Here is a 22,433-nt window from a genome sequence, read left to right on the forward strand (position 1 = left end):
CTGGGGTCACGGTCTCAGCTGGCCGGTCCCAGAGTAATAGCGGCTTCCGGGAAGGAGTCGGGAAGTGGCTCTCGCACGCTCGCTCTCGCAGAAAGCATCTATGAAGGTCAAGTGTTGATTCTTCTTTACATGTTTGGTTGAACTCATGGTGCAGCCACGTGAGCCTGGTCTTTCTTTGCAGAAAAGGTCTGAATGACTAATTAAATCTCTAACGATTACGAGTCTATGCAGAGTTTCTATTCCTTCATTTTTGATACTTTCTGCTTTTCTAGGAATCCGTTCGTCTAAGTGATCCGGTCTGCTGGCAGGAAGGCCCGTCTTTGACCGATTCTGCGGGTGTCGCAACGCGAGAGAGGCGCAGGCTCCGTGTCTCCTGACGGGGCATCGTGGCTTCTCTCCCTTCTCCTGCCTCCGTCTCTGTCCCGTTCAGGTCCCTGCTGTCTCCGCACAGAGCTTTGCCGGGGATGGGGGGTGCTCTGGGCTCGGGGGCTCAGGCCTGGCCTCCGGATTTGGAGAACGCAGCACGCAGACCCCGTCCCGCTTTGGGCTTCTGCCGTCTGACTCGTGGCCCTTCCATTCGGACCGCGGCTGCTTTAGGCCTGTTTTCAAGGCCATCAGGGGCCCGCGTGCTCCCCTCTGTTGCTGTCACACAATGATGCCAGGTGGGTTTTCTGCTTGCTGCGGTGCCTCTCCTGCTCACATCTCTGGGGTGGGGAGGGACCTCATGCCCTGGTTTTGTGGTCGACGTCCGTGCGTTCGGGGCACGGCAGTGGGTGGCAAGTTGCTTAACTTCTCTGAGCCGCAGCTTCCTTCTAGTCAGATGGGGGAACGGGGCCCCATGATAAGGCCGTGGAAGTGTCTGCATCTGGGGGTGACGTTTCCCCCGAGCTTCCCCTTTAACGTGGAGACGCTACGGCGTCAACATTACAGCATCACATTCTCTCCTTAATGCACAAGTTAAGTTTTGTGCTAAAGTGCTTTTGAGTAAAGACGTTTGGTACAAGTTGGTTTAACATTTTAAAGCAGTAATAAAATCAGAAAAAGACCAGACCCTCCCGGTACATGTCCGCGGCCGCTGGCTGGCGTGCGGTTTCTGGTACGAAACAAGACCGCACTGCGCTCCTCCACTGGGCACACAAAGCAGAGATCGAATTTTGCACTGCTGGTATAAATATTTAACTCCGACAAATTATCCATCAGGGTTTCAATAATAGAAGTAAGGCAACTAAATTAGTCTTGAACGAGCAAGCGACGGTTTTCTCCAGCCCATTTGTTCGCAGGGACTACCTGACCAGCTGAGAGACGTTCTAGTTTCTGAAGGAACCAAAAATCACATTTTAGTCTTCATTATGATGGATCGATCGACCCTGATTTTGAGTGTCCTATAACCCGACGCTTCAAAAAGGCACGTGTGGGGTCTCATGACGGTGCCCAAGGGCTCCCCCCCGGGGGGGGCATAAAAAAGAGCCGAACTCACGTCGGCTGAGCTCATGCACCAAATGGAGGCCGACCCTAATGGAATAAAGGAAGAGAAGGAAGCATTTTCCCAGGTCAGATTTCCTCAAACAATGAGAAAAGGCTTGTGTTCTCGACGCCGCAGTATCCGGGCCTGTGCTCCGAGGAAGTCAAGCTCCTGCGCAGCAGTCTCTCTAAAAACATTCACGGGGCGCGTTAAACAGAATCCAAAAGAGGGTCTCAGACAACGTAAGTAAGTGGTTCCCAACAGGGCCGAGTGTCCCCTCAGGTGACATTTGGCCACACCTGGAGACGTTTCTGCTCCCGTGACTGGGGAGGGGTGCTACTGACATGCAGTGGGGGACCCCGGAACGCCCCCGACACACGGCTGCCCCCGCAAGAAGACATCATCTCGTGCAGAAGGTCCCTCGGGCTGAGGATGAGACGCCCGGGCTCGCGGTGACCTCACCGGTATGAGTGGCCTCGGGAACCTGAGTGACGTGTGGGATGCCTTCCTCTCGGGTTGGATGCCCACCTTAGAGGCCCGGCAGTCACCTCCAGCCAAATTACGGTCACAGGGGCGGGTGTAACGTCACCAAGACTCAGGGGCACTGGTGACGACAACCACTGCTGTCTGTCCCCTTGACTTATTGGACAGGTTCCCTTCGGAGCCGACTTTTATTCCGTTTTTTTAAAGGTTTTCTTTACTTACTACAGAGAGAGTCGGGGGTGGGACAGAGGATGGGAGGCTGGGGCGGCTTCTGTGCTGGGCGCGGAGTCCAGGGCAGGGTCCATCTCACAGTCCTGAGATCCTGACCTGAGCGGGCGCGGGACCAGAGCTCAAGCGACTGAGCCCCCTCTTGCTTCCGCGTGGGAATTACGTGGTCTCGAGCTGGTGCGTGGGGTCCCAGGTGGGGTCCGACCCGAGAGCGCACCAGAAGCAGCAGAAGCTCCGCACACCTCCCCTCTTCTTTCTTTCCCACACGGCAGCGAGTTATCAAAGCTCCACTTCGTGTCCGCCCTCCGAGTAATTCCCGTCAAGCTCTGAAGGAAAACCGTTAATCCAGGAGAGAAAACGAATGAACGTTTATCCCTTTTAACCTTATTCTTTCAAATCAAACTTTAAGAGAAAAAAACCTAAAACACGAAGCACACTGGTGTTTGCAGATGTAGCTTGGGAAGCCCCTTGCCGGTGCCCTGAAGGACAGCGGGGCTGGACCTTCACGCAGGGGCCTGGGCACTCCCGCCACGTCCGCTGCGAAGCCCAGGCGGGGTGTGAGCCTCGCTCCGGCGCCTTCCGAGAAGCACTCGCCGCCGTTAGTACCCGAGTACAGCGGGGCTCGGCCCTGGCCCCTCCAGGCTAGCGGGAGGCTTCTCTGTGGGCAGGTAGGGACTGGAAGGTTCCGGCAACCCCGCCTTGGAGGTGCAGGGAAGGGGGCTGTGGTGGGCGACGCTGAGTCAAGCCACCTGGGGTCCCTGGGATCACGGGGCTTGGAACCCTGGGCCTTTACTGGTTTTGCATGAAGTCCATCCCCTGGGAGACCCCTCAGTGTGAGACTCAGTGGGGACATCAGTTGACCTGTGCTGCTGAGTTCCTAGCAAGCTGAGTCCCCTCGAAACCTAAGGCCTGTCCCCCTGCGCTTCCCCTCTGCCGGCTGTGTCGCGGCTCAATGTCATGTCTTTGGCGCTAGTGAGGGCCTGGGGTCTTGGCGCCAGGACAGGATTCTGGAGTGTGATGTGAGAACTGTGGGGGTGTTAGGGGACAGAACAGTGAGGTCGGGAGGCGAGAGGTCGCAGAGCCGGAGCACAGTCCGTCACGGAGCCTGGAGAGACCTTCCTCCCACCCTGCGTGGGTGTGGGCCCCGGGGTCACAGCACACCCTTCCTGCGACCGTCTTTCCTCGAGAGCGGACCCAGAGCCCTGCGGACAGAAGCAGGAAATGGCATCTGCATGATGTCAGCCCCAGCAAGGAAAGCTGCTGTGCTCGGGCACGTCAGTGTGGGCGCCGATGCACAGACCCAGGGCCGCGCACGCGGGGCACCGGGGACAGAACAAGGAGACGGTTCCCTACGCACGGATTCCTGCACCTTCGGAGAACAATTTCGTAGAACTGGTGTAGAATGCACGCGTGATTTCAGGAAAATGTTTGAAACAAACCCGTCAGCTGTCCTCCGGGGGTGGAAATGAGACCTCGAGAGCATTACGCGTCCTCGGGCTCCCCCATGAGTGACCTCACAGCCCCCGCGAGCCTGGGCTGGGGACGTGTCTCCACGGCCCCCGGGGGAGAAGTGAGGCTCGGGTGGCTGGGAGCGCAGGGCTGGGGGCAGGGCCTGGCAGAGTCTGGCCTCCGCCCTGGGGCAGAGCCTGCGGGAACCTGCCTGCTCGCGGCCACGGACAGGCCGGCTCGAGGGTGGCTGTCCGAGGGAGTCCGAGGGTTTCCTGTTCTCTTCCGATTGCCACCTTGACTTTGGTCAAATCGCCTGCTCTCTTGAGTTTTTCAATCGACAGGGGAATATCGGTATCTTCCGTAGGGTTCTTGGGAAGATGGTCGGAGGAGGTGCATTAGAAACTATTTATCTGGCAGGTATGAAGGGCGTCACAAGGGCGTCTGAGAGCAGAGGACTGCTCCCTGCACAGGGAAGGTAAGAAATCCCTGTGACAATTCTAGTCCGTAACACACTGAGCTCGTGGCAAGTCTGAGCTGCACTGATCACGAATAATGTCGCTCGGAAAAGGTAAGGAGGCAAGCACGGACTCGGACATCCCCACTCCGCTACCCAGGGCCTCTTATTTGAACAAACCAACATCCGAGCTTTCTGTTTTTCTCCCAGAAACACAAAATGCAAAATGATTCCGTTGCATTTGGTCATTATTCACAAAAGGCCTGGTTCCATCTGGCTGTAGTCTTCTTTATATTAATGAAAAGATCCTTTTTAAACCCGGAAAACTTGGAAGTAACAGTCTTCTATAGTGTGCATTCTCAGCCGGCTTGTTGGGTGCACAACCCCAGACACGTCCCATGGCGGACAAGCGGACAAGCCCTTGGAGGTCCATCCTTCGGCCTCAGCGGTGCAGCTTATCTCGAGGCCTTTTCAGGTTCTTTGCTTCCTTCCTCTTCGGACAACAACAGGCTCCTCCCTGGGACTGCGGAAGTCATCCAAGAGGAAGAAGGCAGGAGGCGACAAGAGCAACCCGTCCTGTTGGGGAAAAGGAAAAACGCCCCAACAAAGGACACGCAGAGGCAGAGCAGAGCCTCCCCTCCTCGGGGCCCAGCCGGAGAGCCTAGGGCAGACGGAGCTCGCCAGGCGGAGTGTTCCAGGTGCTTCGGGCCTGGCCGTAGCTCTGGCAGCCTCCAAGTGTGCCCCCTACCCCCGTCTCTCAGTCTGTTCCCTGAGGGCAGCGTTAGATGTGGGAGGACCTGGCAGACTTGGGGACACAGGCGCGGGGTCCCAAGGGGCTCTGCTGCAGCGTCATCTTCAGACCCACTCCAGGAGCCCCAGCAAGGGGTGTCCCGTGGCCACGCCAGCCTCGCCAGCCGCCCCAGGACAGGGCGCTCCCTCCACGCACGTCTCCCGAGGGTCTGCCATCTGCAGGTGGGGGGGGTCAGTGGCTCCCGAGGACAAAACAGACTCTGCCCTCGCGGGGCTCAAAGTGTCTCTTGGACTGGACTTGGGCCGAGCAGAGAACCTTGGAAATAAATGAAACTCGTGAGAGCTTCTTCAGAAAGTCCACGTGGGGCGTGCTGTAGTGAGTCCGGATCCCGGTGGCCCTCGGCTTTCCCTCGCGCCGGCTGTAGCATGCTCTGGCCAGGAGGGTCGTCAAGAGAGGGCTGGCCCCTTCTGTCCTCCCACTGGGGCGCCCGGCGTCCTGGCGGGGAGGGGAGGGCACGCGGCCCCTCCTGTTCTGAATCCCACGGTCCTTCCTGGGTGGCTGAGTTCTGCGTCCATGAGGGAGCCGGGAGAAGGGGGTCGTGCCTTGTGCATCTGGGGGAGCCCGAGACGGCGGTTTCGGAACTGAATGACGGGACGAAGAGTGGGGACCTTAGAGGCTACAGAGGGTGGGGGCTCCTTTCTCCGGAACGGGAGACCCTTGGAGACATGAGTGCTGATGCCCTTCGCTTTGGAGGACTTGAACAGACTCAGAGTCCTCCCACGCGTGAAGGAAGCTGCAAGCCCTGTCCTGCGCCCAGGCTTCAGGTACCAGCCCCAAAGGAAAGTGATGCAGGAGGGTATCCAGTGAGTATCAACAGCTCCTCCCTGCGTCGTCTGCCTCCACCAACCCCAACCCCGCTCCCCGAGGCGTGTGCGCGCGTGTGAGTGTGCACATGTCTGTGTGGTTCCCTCTGTCTCCACGCTGTGCTGGAACCTACTTTCTCACTTAATAAAGCATCACACGGCGTTCTGTGGACACATGGGTTTCCGGACAGCTGCATGGAACCTCGGTCCCCGGCTGTGAGGTACTCACTGTCCGATCTGGGGAGCCGTGGCCCAGCGTCTGTGGCGCACGGGAGCCCGAGCCTGCGCTGACCGCACCAACAATCGGTTACCGTGAATGGTGTGGGATTGCCTTTATCTGACCCATTGTAGCTATAAAAATGGCAATTAACTATGGTTCAACATAAACAATTGGAATTAGGTTCAACGTAAGAGAATGAAAACGAATGATTAAATATTTTGTTTGAAACTCCCCCTCTCTTCCTCCTCTGTCGTTCCTTATGATTTTCTCTTGTTCTTGCTTTCCTCCAGCCAAGGGGGCGCATCCTGGGCCCTAGCTCCCTGCACCCACCCGGGAAAGGCGCTGGGTCGGCTCCGCTTTCCTCTGCGGGGGGAGCAGGGCACCACCTGCGGACACGCTGGGCTGGCGCTGCCCTGGGCCTCCACCTTCGGTTCTAGCCCTCATCCCCTCCGTCCCCATGACCAGGGCGGAGGGTCTCATGACAGTGGCCAGACCTGCCCGTGGCCTGCCAGGAGTGGTGCAGCGGCCCCGGGCCGTCCCGCGGCGGATGAGCTTCCCACCGAAGGCCTGGTTCTTCGCAGCTGGAGACGGTCTTGCTTACGGGCTCGGAATTCCCTTGTAGTCTAAGACAATACCGGATCTTTAATGTCTAAAGCAGCTCTGCCAGATTCTTAAAAGTTCCCTGATATTTCTTACAGGAGAATTCTGCTGGACGGCTGGAGAGAGTAGGGGCCCCGAGCGCCTGGCATGGGGCGGGGATGGAGGACAGGTCGTACACGGCAAACCCGCGTCCCCGAGGGAAACGCGACACCAACGTCCCGTGTTTTTCACACACGCACTGATCGACTGGGAAGAGGAATTTCTCCTGGACCTTTTTTTTTTTTTTTTTCTAAGTGCTTGTAATATTTTGCTGTTACTGGAGATCTCTAGTACTGGACTGAGATCTATATAGTGTATATAGTATGTACACTGTACACTACCGGAGGCTTCCCTTTCCTTTCATCGGACTAAATTCTCTCTCTCCTCTTCTAAGTCAGACGTGACACACAGCACGGACGGTACGTGATGCATTATCCATGCAGAGCTGGTTGAAGTAAGAAATTTTAAGTTGGACACTTTCTTTAGAAATTCCACTTACAGGGGCATCTGGGTGGCTCAGTGGATTAAGCCGCTGCCTTCGGCTCAGGTCATGGTCTCAGGGTCCTGGGATCGAGCCCCGCATCGGGCTCTCTGCTCAGCAGGGAGCCTGCTTCCTCCTCTCTCTCTCTCTGCCTGCCTCTCTGCCTACTTGTGATCTCTGTCAGATAAATAAATAATGTATTTAAAAAAAGAAAAAGAAATTCCACTTATAGTACAGAATTCGCAGTCTAAGTGCTAAGGAAGTATGTTCAAGAGAAAGACCACGGTTTTCGTGTCCGTGTCCGCCCCCTGACTCTCCTCTGGTGACAGCCGTGGCCCTCGTGCGCCTGACGTGGTCTGAGGTCTCAGCACGAGACCGTTCTGCCCCATGGAAGGGCTGCTGACGGAGTCACAGGCGATGTCACAGCCTCGGAGGTTGTGTGAGGTTGCGACGGCAAGATGCCGATCGTCGTTCTAAACGCTCTCCAGGCTGCTTGACAGGTGTTGCCGTGAGGATTGGCAAAAGTGTGCGTAGCAGTTACTTCGAGCCCTGGGGGTCCCGAGTGTTTCATGCCGCGGACGCTGCGGGGCCTTGGCGGAGGGAGCACAGGGTCCCCGTGATCCATCCTGACCCCAGAGCCCAACCCCAGAGCCCAGAGTCCCAGGGTCCTCTTGTGCACGGAGCCCCATCGCGCTGGGTTTCTCCTTCTCCCGCATGAAATGGGAAAGCAAACACTCCACGCCCCCTTCGTGGGCGGCTCATTCCTTCCTCGTAAGACCCGAGCGGTCACTCTAAAGTGCTTTACGCGCTGACCAGAGGCAACTCCGGGACCTATAGTTTTGCCTTTGGGTTCTCCCTGGAATTTCAAGGCTCCTTGAGAAACGTCTTCTGACTTACCTGCCAGGCTCCAGTGTTGCCGGGAGACGCTCCGTCCACACCACCCGCCTGCCTTCCCCTCTGCCAAGCCCTCAACCAGCCAGTCCTTGCAAACATCACCCCAAACAACAAGAAAACAACCACAAAAGGCAGGAGTTCCACTGTCCAGCCCACGACTGGGGTAGGAAGAGGGAAAAGCATTCTCCCCGAGCAGAGACCAGACAGCGGGCCACGAACTTCTGGAGGATCCCCTCCAGCAAGCCAAGAGTTAGATCCTGAGTTTGAACTCAAGGCTCTGCCATCCCCTGGCTGGGGTGGTGTCCTGCTGCCTGCTCAGCTGGGCACCTGCCGTGTCCCAGGGGTTGGGCTCCTGCCGGACGGCTTCAGTTGGGGGACGCACGGCATGAGTTGTTCAGCAGATGTGAGTCCTCAGGGGCCCCATGGTGTTTTGGGGACACGTGGCCTTTGCGTGTCTCAGCTCGGAGGTGCTGTCTCTCCTGCGTTGGACTCTGGCTGCTCCAGATCGAGTAGAAGTGGGGCTTATCGGTCCCATGCTTCTGCTTCTAATGGGGACGCGGAGCCTCGGCAGTGCAGAAGGTTTGACCTGGCCGTGTTTGGAGGAACCTTTTCTGAGCGATCACGTTCTACCTTGGCGTTTCGTTCACTGGTTCGTTCTTTGCTCCTTGAAATAGTCCCGCGATCTCATGATGGGCTGGGGCCGGAGGCTGAGGTCACCGAGGGGCTGCGAAGCACGGTGGACGGCCACAAGGAGTCCGTGGGACCTCGTGGGCTGAACCAGACGGAGACGAGCACAGAGTCAATATCAGCACCGAGGAGGGGGCGCGAGGCCCCCAGGGGGACTTTGTCAGGGGTGAGCAGACCCAGAGCTGAACTTGGGAGGGGACGGACGCCCACGGGAAACTGTGACACGGTCCCGTTCCGTGCTGAGAACTGTGAATCCCACCGCGCCTGTGCTGGGGCTTCTCGCGGACGAGCCTGGGGGCTGGTCTGTTGGTGGGGAGGGGAGGGTTCGAAGGGCCGGTGCGACTCGACGCCGGGTGCGGACGACCCCCAGGTCACCCTGACGCGGGCTCCAGCCCGCCCACGCGTCTCATTCCCCCCCGAGGCCCGTGAGGTGGGGGTAACGGCCGCCAGGCTTTCCCACAGCAGCTGGTAGGGGCCACGGTGGTGCAGACGACCCCCCAGAGGGAAGTGTGCATCCCAGAACCTTCCAGAAGCCGAGGCTGGGTGCTCCGAGAGCCCTCCCTGCCTCGCCGCAGGAGTTCAGAGGTTCTGCGGCCACACAAAACCGGCGCTGCTTTTAGCCGGGCGAACCTCTGACGGTGTCCCGCGCGTCCTTCCGTTATCCCTCAGGTGCAAGCGTAGGGGCCGCCGCCACGAAGACAGGAGGAGGCCACGGTGTGTGCAAGGAGCACAGACGGACGCACTGAGCCGGCGCGCCCTCCCCGCCCCCACGGTGTGAGTGCGGGTCCCTGCCGCCCGCTCCGGTTCCCAGCGCGGGATTAGTCTAAGCTCCCGCAATAAGGCAGGAGGGAGGTGCCCTCAGCCCCCAGGCCCACGCCTTTGTCCAGCGTGCGAATCCCCGTGAGAGCGGCCACCGGTGCCCGCCCTGTCCCTCGCAAGGCGGGTCCCGGCCCTAGCCTGCTGTGTTTGCCGAGAGGCCCACAAAGGAAGCAGGGAGGGACGGGTCCCTCTCCGCCCGGGGGCGGAATGAGGAAGTCCCCTGTCTCCTGGCCAAGGTAATGGAGACGAGGCCAAACACAAAACACCCGGGGCGCAGCTGGAGCTCTTCCTGTTGGCAAATGCTTTACATGAGATCGCTTGAACCACTGAACAGGAAACTGGTCATCTGACCAGACCCGTGGGAATCGGGTAAGAAGACCCCAAGAGACACCCCCACCCCGGCCCGTGGGGAGCTCGGGGCTGACGAGGGCGGGGTCGCGGCTCTCCTGCGGGTCTGGATTCAGACGCGCGTGAGGCTCTGGCTGGACCTTGGCGAGGACGTGGAGATGCAGCAATGAGGCCGGTGCTTCCGGTTTTAGCCCCTGTGGGCACACGGGGGCCGCTCTCTCCCGTCCCACCGCCTCGGAGCCGAGCTCACACCTCCGAGGACGTTCGGAGCCCCGAGCCGTGGACGTGAAGTCCGCAGAGATGGGCCCGGGCTCTCTCGTGTCCTCGAGCTCGTGTGCTGTGCGGTGAGGCCGGAGGCGGCTGCTCCACGGGCTCCAGAACAGTCCAGGGACGGTCGTCCTGCGGAGGGGATAGACGCCCCGGGCCCTGTCCGTCCCACGAAGGCGCGTGCAGGAAGGGCTCTCACCGGGGGGTGCGGGGTGGCAGGGACGCGGCAGGTCCCACTAGTCGGAGACGCGGGCGCTGAGCCCTTTCTCGAGCGCCGGTGCCGCTGGGGGACAGACCGAACGACATTCGAGCCCGAGGGGAGCCGGTGAATTATTCAACAGCCTCCCACAATCAATACAATATTGCTGTGTGTTTCCTCGTAGATATTTCTGGAGCGCGCTTCAATATTTAATTCAACCCAAACCTGTAGGTCATTAGCAAAAGTATATTCCGGGTCACCACAAGAATCCGCTCGCGTCCCACCGCGGAAGGCCGGGCGCTGCGGGTCTGGGAGCTGACTGTGTAAACGTCTCTCCTTCAGAGAAAGGTTGAGACACTTTCCACACGCTCTCTTTTTGTTTTTTTATTGTTTTTAAAAGATTTTGTTTATTTATTTGACAGAGATCACAGGTTGGTAGAGAGGCAGGCGGGGGGGTGGGGTGGGTAGCAGGCTCCCAGCTGGATCCTGGGATCATGACTTGAGCCAAAGGCAAAGGCTTAACCCACTGAGCCCCCAAGTGTCCCCCACACACTCTTTTCTTTTCTGCCTGTGTATTTAAAGAGGACGTGGGGTTACTTCATTTGCAAATTCTTCTTAAATGAGCACCTTTCCAAGGAGGAAGGTTCGACCAGGCCTTTGTTGAAGAGGAATTCTGAACGAAGGGCCGGGCCGTGAGCCTCCTGGAGTGGGCGCGCACGGGGTCCGCGGGAGCAGGAGCTGCAGCGCGTGGGGCTTTCTCGGCCGCTTCAGGAGCGCGCTTTCTGCTTGGCCGAAGAAACAAAACACCGGTCCCACACGTTTAGCTTTCCGTCCTTTGAGAAGCTGTTGAACTATTTCTCGGAGTTACTGACTGCACCTGCCTCCTCCCCCGGCCAAGCCCCCGCCCGCTGGGAGCCCGGGAGGCTTGTGGGTGGGTACGGGACCAGGAAAAACCAACTCACAGTTTCCCGCTTTGCCCCGGTCGCTCAGGAGGGCACCATGGTTGCTCTGGTTGGGCTTCAGGACCAGCCTCTTGGGGTCCCGGCCACTGCCTCCCAGGCGGGCGGGGTCTGCAGGAGGCCGGAGACGGTTCCCGTGGCTGCAGACCGCGGAGCACAGAAGGGCGCGCTCCCTCAGGCAGGAGGTCAGAAGGGGTCCCTGCCATCTCTGCCTCTGTCCTCACCCGGCTTCACCCCCGGCCTGTCTGTGCCCAAATCTCCCTCGTCCTCGAAGGACGCTGGTCACACCGGGCCAGGACCCAGCCTGGTATGGCCTCCTCTTAACTTGATTGTGTCTGCAAAGACCCAATAAAGTTTCCAAATAAAGTCCCATTCACAGCTTCTGTCACACACGACTTTTGGGGGACACTGCCCAAGCCCGTGCGGTCAGAGAGTCCTTCCAGTCCGACGTCAGAGATCACAGAGCAGATGCCCGAGGCAGGAGGCCTGGTCAGGGCTGCGGACACAGCTGAGGGAGGAAGAGCACCCTGTTCTCAGGGGGTTGGGGCACAGTGACAGGGCAGCAGAAACCCCCCAAACAAACATTATTTGATTTACTTCCGCCTTGGGCTGCGCCGCTGTCCTATAACTCCCCGTCTCTGAACACTGCCCACACCACAGACTGAACCAGAGGGCACTGGGGGCACGACCCTGTCCGGGGCCGGGTCACGGAGCCCGCCGTCTCCCTCTCGCAGCGGCCCTCCTGCAGAGCCGAGGACGCCACCGGGCTGCGGGTTCAAGCCCACACGGGCGCTCCGAGAGTCTCCCCGTGCGGCCGCACCTTGCAGACGGCAGCCCTGCGGAGCCGTACCCTTGACTAATCCAAATGGGGTCACTTACTTGTTTCTAAACAAAGGACACGCTTGTATTCGAGCTTTGTTCAAGACTGGGTTAGTGAAAAGTCAATTCTAAGTTTCGATAAAGCAGCGTTCAAACCCTGTGCTGTCTCGCTCGCGAATGCAAGAGGGTCTGTGTTCTGAGACGGACGCGCCGAGGCGGCGTCGCTGCTTCTGACCAAATCCCAGCACATGTCAAGGTGAAGAAGTGACTTGCAGGAGTGATGGAGCCCGTGCTGAGAAGGTCGACCCGGCAGAGCCTCGTCATTTCAGTTCCCACACATTGTTCCTTTTCTGGTTGTTTTGAGGGTCACTGGGCAGGGGAGGATGAGAACGCGGAGCTGCCGTTACAAAACAAGCTACAAACAAAGGGAAACACACCGTTTACAGAAGAGCGAGCTTACAGGGATGTTCCTTTCTACTTGAAGATAAAATGGGCCGGGCGCGGGGTTGGGGGTCAGCTGGTCAGTCTGCGGCTCAGGTCATGGTCCCCGGTGCTGGGATCAAGCCCCAGGCCGGGCTCTCTGCTCTCTGCCCCTCCTCCCTGTTCCTGCTCTCTCTCACATAAAGATAGAAAATCTTCTTAAAAAAAAGAAGGAAGGAAGGAACGGGGCATCGGATTTACTGAGGTTCTGGTTGCTTCTCCGCCGGGGCCGGCTCCTGGACTGCACACACCATGTTGTCACAGAGGCTTCAGAGCTGCAGCGAAACCAACTTTTAGCAGGATCCCTGAGCCCACACTTGCTACCGCCAGAGGAAATTATGCCCTAGAGAGAACTGCAGGGGTGACCTGGTCGCCAGCGGCTGGAGCAGGCGGGTTCCCACGCAGACCAGGCCTCCATCCCCCTGCCGCTGGCCATGGTCGGCTCTTCCCTGACCTTCCCCATGAAAAGGAAGGAGAAACATCTTCAAATATTAGAAAATAAAAATAAAAACACACTGTTATATCCCTTGGGATTAAAACAAAGATTCTTCTCCGTTCGCAGGAGATGCAGGAGGCGGAGACGACGCTGCGGGACCGTCTGACAAACGCAGAACCGGGGCGTTTCCGGGAAGACGGGCCGTGTCTCCAAAAAGCCCGAGCTGTGTAAGTGAAGGAGTGGGAAGGCTGGGGTCGTTCTGGACTGGAAGAGGCAGGAGAGACAGAAGAACAAAAGACAGTGCATAGGTCTTGAGGCCCCTAGAACCGCAGGCCGCCGGGACGCAGATCACGCTGTACTAAGGAACTCTGCGTGGGGACCCGTGCTCTGTGCGGGGAAACAGCCTCCGTCTTCAGACACACGCCGAGGTCGTCCGGGCCGGGGCCTGCCAGGCCTGTAAGAGCAGATCAGGGGAAAAGATTATGCAAATAGTTAAGTTTAGCGATGCGGTCGTTTTTTTTTTTTTTTTTTCCAATTCCCTCTATGTTTGAGACTATTCACGATGGGAAAAACAGGGAGCAAGGTCTCAGCAGACGACTTGAGCAGGAGGTGAAGGTCCATGTCTCCCCTGCAGGCCCAGAGCAGTCCTCGTGGGGCCGTCTGGGCCGAGGGTGACCCCGGGGCAGCCAGAGCGGCGGCAAACCCAGCACCTACCCGCGAGGTACTTGGGCACGTTGGGAGGGTCCGTTTTGTGAGTGTCTCCGTAATTGTGCGTCCCATTTGTGGGACTCTGGTCCTCCTGGGAAAGCGCCGGCATAGAGACCGTTGCTTCGGAGCAAGGGTGTGAGTCCCACAGCGTCTTGACCTGCCGGCGCTTCCACACGCCACGGCCCTTGGTGCTTTGCGTCCGGTAACTTCCCCACAAGGTTAACATGCTTGGTCCACGCACAGCCCGTCTGACAGGTGGAGGACGGGCGAGGACGGATCCACTGGGCCAAGACCTCACCGCTAAAAGCCGCGGCACTGAGCAGAAGCAGAAGCAGAAGCAGAAGCAGAAGCCCGGTGATGTCTGCGCTTTATTCTGAAAAGTGTAAATACTGCGACGGATTGGCAAGTGGACAGTTGGACAGATGGACAGAGAGTCCAGAGTGTGGGTCGCATGGACTCCAGGTGGTGGGTGTTCACCGATCAACTCATTCAGATTCTCCCAGTGTAAAATTCCTAATCAGATGTTGAGGGAAATATTTTGAAAGAGCAGAACGGACATGCGAGCAGGCAGCCTTGCTCCAGAGCCCAGGCGCCCGGCCATTGCGGGCTCCCACCTCCTAAGCAGCGGGAGTCGGACCCCAGGCGCTTAAAGGATTTGAGCAGGTCGTTCCTGCAGACAGGCCGTAGGACTCGGGGGGACCGAGGAGTCATCTGGTCCACCTGGCCTTGGTAAGGCGAGCCTCAGGGAGAGGGTGACTTGCTTGAGATCTGGGAAGGGTTAGGACCCGTTCGTTCCCGGTTCGGCGTGGGCGTCTGCTGCACTCCCCCCCGGCACATTGCCATGCCTGCCTGTCCGAGCGGCCGGGCAGCCTGGTGTGGGACCCTGTCCTCGGCAGCCTGCGTTGGCTCTTACCGACAGTGGGCTTCCACCCACCGTGCTGCCGCTAGCCTCTAATGCCCCGTGCAGCCTCCCTTCTCAGAACACTGTCCTTGCCCGGCGGACTGCGTCGGCCCTGCCCGGAGGCACGGCTTATTGAGCGCACAGGACATTTTTATCCTTGAGTTCAAACCTCCTCTGGTTTCACTTCTATTTTTAATACCTTGGATTCATAGAGCCATTTCCTTCGATGAGCTCAGGCCCTTTGCAGACGTTACCTAATGAATCTTCCTAGACCGGTGGGTGACAGTATTGTTAACCAGAGGCCACCCCCTCGAAGAACACTGGAGACCTGTCCGTGATGGCTGGGTGGATGCAGAGGAGAGAGAGAGGGGGTCGTCTCACCGGAGATGGGGCTGCAGCGTCTGAGCCTCTTCCAGGGCCCGGGGAACGAGCCCTGCATTCGCACGAGGGAATGAGCCCTGCATGCCACCAGCCGTGAGGGCCAGAGCTGCAGCGGTCCCAGCCAGAAGGGCCGTGGGAGGGTCCGCTGGCATCCCCGCGCATTGCTGGGGAGGGCTGGGAGAGACAAGCGGCTTGCCCCAGGTCGCTGAGCTCATTACTGCCACGTCCCCCAGCAAGTTTCTGGGCAGCAGAGGTCTTGGAATTACACTTTTCAAGGTTAACATTGTGTTTCTTTATAAGGAACATTAAGACACCCCTGAGTCCTTGCTCTGGGATCACACAAGCCTTTCTCAGCCCAGAGCTGTCCTGCCCCTCCAGGAAGTCAGCTCGAGGGGCTTACCTGCACCTGGAGACCTGTGCGTCCCCTTCCCGGGTACGCGGGGACAGACAAAGGGTGCCCGGGGACAGCAAAGAGTGTGTGGGGACAGACAGCACGCTCCAGGGACTGGGGCGTCTCTGACTTCTGCGGCGTGACTCGTCGCTCCCACAGGCATCACTCTGGGAGGAGACCTGCCGCATGGCTTTGGCTCCCGATGCCTGTAAACCCGTGCCCCCGTGAGAGGTCCTCGCTCCGTCTTCCAGATGTCACTGCAGCGAGGAAGACGCTTGTTCTGTCAACGCGGAGCCCCTCATCATCAATTCATCCCTCTACCACTTCATTAATTTAGTTAATCCGTTCCCAAACTATTTCTGTAACCACACTCAGATGTATGGACCGGGTCACCCAGTGGACGGGAGTGACTTCCTAGTTACTACTTTTGATGATGTGAGAAGCGTCTGTAACCCACCCGCCCAAACAGAAGCTGGGGCTCCGATCGGAGGATCCCTCCTCAGCCTGTGCCTCCCTGTCCCAGGCCCCGCCACCCTGAACCTGCCGTTCGGCGGATCCCCGAGCTCAGGGAACGGGACTCTAGAGCGGGGCAGCGGGCTTGCCTCCCCCGACTCCGGAGGAGGCCCCATCTCTGTGTCCACAGCTGTTAGGGACACCGGCGTTCCGGGGAAGACAGTTGGGACAAAGGGCTTGACGTGCAGGTCTCGGGACCCACAGTGTGGGCTGGACCAGCTGCTCACTGCTGGGTCCGAACCTCCCTGGGAAAGCAAACAGCAGGCCTCGCCAACTCGTTTATTCTTAAAGAAAATTAATTTATCTGGGTTTTACCACCTTGAGAGGTGAAGGAGCTAAACTCAAGGGGCAGAACGGAGGCCTCGGGTCTGAGCCCCGGGGGGAGGGCGTGGAGGCCGCTGGGCAGGTGGGCTGTGCTGCGCGGTTCCTGCCCGTGGGGCCGTCTTGTCCTGAGGCGACCCCGGCCCTGCCCCAGGTGGGACGGGCACCGCTTGCCCGCAGGGCCGGGCATCAAGTATCGTGAATTGATCTGACGGCGTTTTCAGGCTTTGCGCTGACTCAGCAACAGGAAAGGCAGAACAGGCAAGCGAGGTCCTGGGGGGCAGGGGTGGGGGCGGGGTTTGCCGCTGCTCGGACCCTCTGCTCTTTCAGGGCCCCTCCCCCCAAATCTCCCTCCCCTGAACAGGGCCCTCGATGTGCTGAGCGGCTAAAGGGCTGGACACCCCAGCAGCGCTCCCATGAAGGTCTGAGCCCCCTGGGTCTCCTCTGGCCTCGTGGGGGGAATCCGGTGAGGGTGGCAGCGGGGCCGGCCGGTCTCCGGGGCTGACTGAGGATAAGCTGTCAACGTGGAAGACCACTGCCCGAGGGCTCCCCGGAGTCGGGGTCCCTGACCCCAGGGCTGCTTGAATCGCACAGATGCTCCCGGACGGGGCTGCTCTTCAGCCCGGCCCACCACACTGACCCCGCGGCCGAGGGAGGGCGACCCCGAGACCCTGCGGCCAGTCCTGCCAGCTTGGTTTGGGAAGATCCCGGGGTGAGAGCCGGAGCCCCAGGGAGAAGAAACGGAGACTCAGACTCCTCTTTGCGCCAGCTCTGGGCCTGGGCCTCTGGGTCATCCCGGGAGCACAGCCAAGGGCAGGGGCGGCCGAGCGGATCCGCTGCCCTACCGGCTCTCCCGCGTCTCCCGAGATAGCCTGAGCGTGAGGCGTGGCCTCTCCCTGCCCTACCCGAGCCCTGCAGGGCCCTGCGGTTCCCCGGGCGATGCTCCCGTGGCGGTGGAGCGCTGGCAGCCCAGGGGCCTGAGCTGGTCGCATGCACGCCCCGAGGAAGCTGCGATTATGTCCAGACACCCCTGCTTGGGGCCCGAGGCTCCTCCTCTGGGGACCCTCTGAGCCGAGGTCGAGGTGGTGAGGCTGGGTCTCCCCGGGCCTCCCTGCAAGCCCCGTTGCCAGGTGACAAGGCCCCGCGGCGGCACGCGCAGACAGGCAAGCGTAGACGGTTTGGCCGCTCTCCTTCCTGCCTCTTTCCCACACTTCAGGCTTCTTCTGCGAAAATCTGAAGCTCCCGCAGGAGGAAACAGCGTGGCTTGAGAGCGGTGCCCCCAGGCCGAGGTCTGAGAAAGAGCCCGGTCCAGCTCCGTGGCTGCAAACCTGCTCCGAGCACAGCCTCACTGTGGACACCAGGGCCAGCTCCGGGTCCCAGGGAGGACGAGGCCCCCGGGGATGGAGGTCCCACTGGGGCCCCTGCCGCCCACAGCTCTGAACCACCAGCCTTCCGCCAACCGGTGCCCCCGGGGAGTGTGCTGGGGACGGTGAGCAGAGCCTGACAGAGGTGATGTCACTTGTTAGCCGTCCCCGTGAGCTCACGCGGTTCCGAGTGCGGTGCCCGGAGGACTCCGTGGGGCCTGACCACCGCCTCCCGAGGGACAGACAGGGGCAAGCCTGGGTTTCAGGGCTGTGAGACTCACGCCCCCGCTGCACGGCCCGTCTCCTCATCTGGAATCGTTAGCAAGAGTTTGCGCCTCGCAGGGTCTTCACAAGCACCCACACGCTAGGACACGGGGAGTGGCCCATAAGCGCTCACTGTTCGCAGCCCCATTCTCCAGTGGGAAAGCCCTTGCTCAGCGCACAGTCCGGCAGGCCGCTGTCCACCCATTGCGAGCCCGAAGCAGGGACGGGAGGGCCCAAGTGCACCACTCCAGCCCGCACCGGCCGCTGACCTCTGCCCTGGGATATTACCTGAGCCTGAACTTCAGCGAGGTGGCAAGGCTTCTGGCCGGTGCAGCGGCAGCCTCTTTGTGCTCTGTCACAGTCTTACAACAAAACAGAAATGCAGCTCTTCTCATTCTGGGTTGGCAAATTAGCTGACCTGCCTAATGAATGACCAACAGCCTGGGCTGGGCCAGAGGCCTGCAGAGTGACGGCCCCGGGAGCAGAGGTGCAGCCGCTGGTGAGCGGATAAAAAGTAAATGCTAGATTTGGGAAAGCACAAGGGCCAGTTTTGAGAGACGACGACTTCCCATCAGAAAGCTGAGCGCTGAGGACCCTCTGGAGCCCGCCGTGCATGGGCGCTCAGGACGGGCTCAGTCAGTCCTCAGGTTAAACGTGGCATGTCTTAAACATTTCAGTCACTCATGTTCTATTATTGTACTCTGTAATGCTTCCAAATTTTCAATCTTTCCTTTGAAGTTTCTAGATTCTGAAATAACTGGAGTTGGCCCAGAGTGCAGATAGCTTGGAATTATTGAAATATCACCTAAAAGCTGGTTTTGGAAGCACATCCCTTGCGGTCTGGTTGGGCAGGTGCAGAGGAGGCCGGGATCAAGGGTCTGGGTCCGTGTGCCCTTGTCAGCGGACACAGGACACGGGGCACGCAAGCACGCAAGCTTGAGGCCCAACGTTGTGTGCTTCCTCTGCCCCTGGGGATTAGGTTCTGGTGGTCTTTGATGTGAGAAACAAAGGCAGAAGCTTACTGGCGAGTCCTTGACACAGGGAGAGTGACCTTACCCTGGGGACCCAAATACCTCGATGTTTACACTTTGCCAAGGGCCAAAGACAAGTGTCAGCCCATCCCCCTGGACCCTGCAAGTTTACTTTAACACATAAAAATCCCTTTGGGAATGTCCCTTATCTAAATCCCCAAAGATATGGGTTGGCAATCGGCCTTCAACCCTACGGCCCACTGATAGACGTCGGAGCCGCCTCCTGACTGAGGGTTTACTAAGCGATCGTAAATGACCTTTCTCAACAACAGCAAGCCTGGAAACTTTGCTTCCAAAATTCCTCAGAGACTTACACGACCGCCGACATTTTGGAGGGGGTCTTTCATAACTCACGGGGACTCGGCAGAGGAGTCAGGTAAGCCCGTCTGTCAGAACAGATGCCGCATTCGACGCAGTCGGCGGGCAGGTTCTCGGGTACAAGGACAACGGTCGGACGCCACCGCGGCTGGGCGTGCTGGCGTCTCAGGGCGCAGCGGACGCCTGACCCCGGCCTGTGTCCCCGACACTGCTGTTTCCTGCGCTCGCAGGCTCTCTTCCTTCCCACCCTGGGCTGGGGGTGCATCGCCCCGTTTCTCGGCTCTCAGCCACACAAACCCCGAGGCGGGCTCGGCCGGCGGATCGTTTGTGCCCCGAGGCCGAGTTCCGCCGATCTGGGAGCTTGGACAGGAGCCGGCCGGGCTGAGCGGCTGGGTTCCCAGAATGGCGCCCACCTGCTGGCGTCCCGAGGCCGAACTTCCCTGCCTGTAGGATCCGCGGGAGGAGGAGCTGGATGCCCAGCCCCACGGTGACCCTTGAGCCCAGCGTGCTCCCCACCCCAGACCCCAGACGCCCAGCAGCTCCGGGAACAGCGGGCTGGGCCACCAGCTCCCTCTCGCCAGTGGCGGCCCGCGACCACCGTGACCAGGCTCCGGCAGGAATCTCTGCCTTAGCCGCGGAGCCCGGAGGTATTCTGGAACCGTCCACACCGTCTGTGAGCAGTGCTCAGCCCGAACGGAGACAGCGTGGATCCCTGTGTCACACACAGACGTCGCTTGGTGGGCCTCAGTGCAGCCAGCACCTGGTTCCAGGCGGATGGACGGCCTCGAGGCCTGTCTGCTTGCTTCCGGCCTGTTACTCTGCCTGGCCCTTCACATCCGCATCCCTGCCAAACCCAGTACTTTGTGAACCAAAAAAGTGCTTCCTTGGGGCGCCTGGGTGGCTCAGAGTGTTAAGCCTCTGCCTTCAGCTCAGGTCATGATCTCAGGGTGCTGGGATCGAGTCCCACATCGGGCTCTCTGCTCAGCGGGGAGCCTGCTTCCTCCTCTCTCTCTGCCTGCTTGTGATCTCTCTGTCAAATAAATAAATAAAATCTTTTTTTTTTTTTTTTTTAAAAACAGTGCTTCCTCCCCTTTAGCCTCCCGTGTTTTTGTTTTGGTCTTTTTTTAGATTGTATTTATTTGACAGAGAGAGAAAGAGATCACAAGCAGGCAGAGAGGCAGCAGAGAGAGGAGGGGAAGAAGCTCCCCGCTGAGCAGAGCCTGCAGGGCTCGATCCCAGGACCCTGAGACCATGACCTGAGCCTAAGGCAGAGGCTTAACCCACTGAGCCCCCCCAGGCGGCCCTCCAGTGTTATCCAATTACCTCCCCCCCAACACACACACAAGGAGGTGGTACTGGGGGTTAAGTCATCACTTCCTCATTTTCCGTCCAGCGTCCCTGCCCACCTCAAGGACAGCCTCGTCTCCAGGCAGGGCACCCCTCGTGTCTTTACAGCTCTGGGCGAGGGGGACGATGACCCGGTCTGCGTTCTTCACGATAAATGTTCCGTGAGATACTAGGAAATATTTCTTCAAAGGCAGGTTGACGGTAAAAATCCTTCAAGGTAGGATTTTTAGTTATGTCCAGAAATCCATAATATGAAAACGGTTTTTTGTGAGTATGTTGGTTACGAAAAACTAGCTCAAGGGGAAATTTACCGTCAACTTTTATCGCAGTGGGAGCCATGGTGACGTTTCCCTGTAACACCCCTTTCCGCGAGATCGTGTGCCTCACGCAAGCAAACGCGAGCCTGGCCGCGGAACACTGCTCCTCCAGAAGAGACCCCAGGCGGGGGTGGCCGGCCCCGTGCAGGGCTGCTGGACGGCTGGGAGGGGCCCGGGGAGGGACGGGAGCCCGCGGGGCGGGAGAACAGGACGCTGCGGGAAGGAGGGGGCCAGCCTCCGCTGGGTCCTCTGAAAGCACGGGTGTATGAATACACACCGGCAAAGAGCAGACCGAATGCCGGGCCTCTTTTTACTGTCTTTGATCTTTTCTCGTTATTTGTTGGAAAAGTTCCTTTGACCTCATAGAAGGTGACACACTAAGATCAAGAAAGAAGCTTCTATTCTCATTGCATTAAGGATTCTGAATATATGTCACCTGCACAACTTCTTTTGGGAACGAGCTCCCCCACCCTGACCTGTAGTAACCAGAGATATTCATCCTTCACAGACCTCATGGCGCTTAGACTCCGGAGCGAAAGGACTGGTCAGGTGTGGACCCGCCCAGACCCCCTTGGAAGCACAGACCTGCCCTTCCCGAAGGAGGACCGAGATGGGGTGAACCATCCGTCTCCCAGGCCAGGAGCCGGGTTCCGAGCAAGGCCACCGTGAAGCGAACGCCATCGGTCCTTCGGGGGTGGCGGGAAACAGCTGTAAATGCGGTTTTCCCAAAGCTGCTCTCCGGAGGCGTCTCAGCCGAAGCCGGACGGGTTCTTTCCGCTCCCCGTCCTGCACTCTCCTTCTAGCTGCTGCTTTGCGGGAGTTCGTGGAAAGCCTTGTGTGGGTGGTAGAGTGGGCCATCCTTTGGGGGTCCCTACGGGGTGGAGGGTCTGTAGTCAGATGTAGGACCCTGTCGCCCCGCCACGGGCCTCCCCAGCTGTTGGTGCGTGGTGAGTCATTAAGGCTCAGTAGAATGCCCTCAACTTTGAATATTCAAGAAATAAAACACCGCGGGGTTTATGCCGATGGATACGCTCTCCCCCAACGCTGAACGAGGACAGAGTCGTGACACAGAACCCACACGCGCCTTTCCGGGGAAGCCGTGTCTGGGACGCGGCAGCGGCTGTACCCAGAGCCCTGTCTGGGTGCGGGCGGGGCTGGATGGTCCCTGGCTGCTTCCAGGATGGGCCTGTGCACTTGTCCTTAATCGACGTAGGTCAAGGCCAGGATTGCCCTGGAGAAGAAGGGAGTCCCTTAGTCACAGTCCTAACCAAACACGGCTAATTCTTTAGCCTTTTGTTTTGCAGATAGGCCCGAAGGGTGCCCCTCCCCTCCCGCAGGCTACTGAAGTAGCAATACCGGGCAGGATAGTCCGCTCAAAAGCTGTGCGCCAGGTCTAGGCACTCCTGAAACCAGCCCAATCTGCACCACCTCAGCCTGACCTCGGAGCTCACCCGGCCTCCGGGGCCAGTCCTGAGCCCGGAAGCGTCTTCCTGCCTGAGTCGTCTCCTGTCCTTGTCCTGCTGAGTCAGACAAGTCCGCGCAGGCTGCCACGGCTCCCCGCTGACTTTCCCGGACAGAGGTGCCCCTTCGGAGGCAGGAGCCTTCCTGGGAAGACGGCTTCCTTGAGGGGAGACGGAGG

The 22,433-nt window shown here is 59.2% G+C and overlaps 1 long non-coding RNA gene across 1 annotated transcript; it reads left to right on the plus strand.

Moving 5' to 3' along the window:
* Window positions 1-9,610: 9,610 nt before the first annotated feature.
* LOC131813906 (uncharacterized) lies at window positions 9,611-21,821 on the plus strand. The gene is made up of 3 exons (XR_009347031.1): window positions 9,611-9,799; window positions 13,065-13,165; window positions 21,303-21,821. It is a non-coding gene; the product is annotated as an uncharacterized LOC131813906 (long non-coding RNA).
* The last annotated feature ends 612 nt before the right edge of the window (window positions 21,822-22,433 follow it).

This window comes from Mustela lutreola, chromosome 13 (genome assembly GCF_030435805.1).
Source record: "Mustela lutreola isolate mMusLut2 chromosome 13, mMusLut2.pri, whole genome shotgun sequence".
Taxonomy (NCBI): Eukaryota; Metazoa; Chordata; class Mammalia; order Carnivora; family Mustelidae; genus Mustela; species Mustela lutreola.